Raw genomic sequence first — 1765 nt, 5'->3', positions numbered from 1 at the left:
TCCGTAGTGATACTGCCTCGGAAACCCAAGGAGGGGTCGCTATGAGTCGGGGCTGACTGGACGGCACATAACAACAACAACAACAGTGACCCTTCAGGCCTGGAATTGAACTCGGTGTGGCTTTCAGTCAAACAATAAACAGGTGTGTAAGGTGAATATTTATGCCAGGTTGGTACACTCCTCTTAGAAAAATCAATCATGGGGAATCAGAAGCACAGCATTCACACAGGGAGATAGCTCAGAGGGCAGGAATGCATAGGAAAGGACGACATAGGGAAAAGGTAACTACAGGGATGAAGTGGGGATTGTGATCAATGTCTTGAAACAAAATGTGTATGAACTGCTCTAAGGAAAATGAATTTGCTCTGTAAACTTTCACCCAAATCACAATTTTTTTAAAAAAATTAGAATTTCCCTCCCTATTTTTATATTTCTCTATATCTCAGGTGTTCTTCACACCTATCTTCCACCTTTCCAGTATTTTAAAGGTATACTTTAATGTATAAGAAAACAAACAAACAGAATAATACAGAACCAGGTGCCATCAAGTAAGTTCTGACTCATGGTATTTGCATGTGAGTCAGAGTAGAACTGTACTCCATAGGGTTTTCAATGGCTGATTTTAGGAAGAGATTGCCAGGTCTTTCTTCCAAGGCACTACTTGTTGGACTTGAACTGCCAACCTTTGTCTAGCACCTGAGCATTTACTCCACTCAGGATTCCAATGTATAAGAAACACTCCTTTAAGAAGGAAAAGTTTAAAGACACAGACAGCCAAGTGAATGAAAGTAATGAATTCTCATTTACATGTGAAGGTAATTAAGCAAGTTAGAACTAAGTAGTCACAAAGTTATCTGTAAAGATTGTTGGATTTTTTTTTTTTTAATTTTTAAAGCTAATTCCAAATTCTTAATTGTTTTTGAGAATGTGAAAATACCTGGTATTAGTTTAAATTTCAAAGTCAATAATTAATATCAAAAACATGATTGAAACAATGTCAAAATTAATAGAGAAATATAAAAAATATAAGCATTTGAAATGCTCACATAGGTCTTTTACATGTGTACCAGCCTGGTTTCTCAGATGAGAGAAACCACACAGTAGAGTGAACAGGGACATTTAAACTATAGAATTAGGAACTACAGCAGGTGATTGGAGTAATGAGAGATTGGCTAGTAAGAAGTAAAGACAACGCTACAGAATATAGAACAGAAGATAGAAAGATCTACTATGACTGAGCTAGAGCTCTCAGGAAAGAGCATCCCCTGGACTTCCAGTAAGATGGAGGAATAGGCAGACAAGCGACACAGACCCTCTTCACCAAAGAAAAGAAAAACCAACTGACAGAGATACAGAAGATAATCCTGGATCCCTGAGCTTTGAAAGGAACTATACAGAAGTGGATTAGGCACCAACTAGTGGAAAATCCTGAACGAAAACAGTGAGTACAGAGACAGTTGGAGCTGCGACTGTCAGCTACTCTGACGAGACCAATAGCCTGAATATTTCCAAGTGGGGTTGGGACCTGAGAATTGACCTAAAGATCAGTCCTGGTCACCAAGGGCTGCAGGAACAACAGCTCTGGTGGGCTATGACTAGGAAGGGAAACAGCAAGGAGGGAGACAACCTGAGCTGTGGACTTTCTGCTGTCTGGAGGGTGCAGCCATTTTGATTGTTTACTTGTGGCAGCCATTTTGGATATTTAAAATGATTGAGTTGTTGTTGTGTTGTTGTTATGTGCTGTCGAGTCAGACCCTATTCATAG

This window comes from Orycteropus afer, unplaced genomic scaffold (assembly GCF_000298275.1).
Source record: "Orycteropus afer afer isolate SDZICR_OR568_19922 unplaced genomic scaffold, OryAfe1.0 scaffold00089, whole genome shotgun sequence".
Lineage (NCBI taxonomy): Eukaryota > Metazoa > Chordata > Mammalia > Tubulidentata > Orycteropodidae > Orycteropus > Orycteropus afer.
This window is presented reverse-complemented; position numbering follows the sequence as displayed.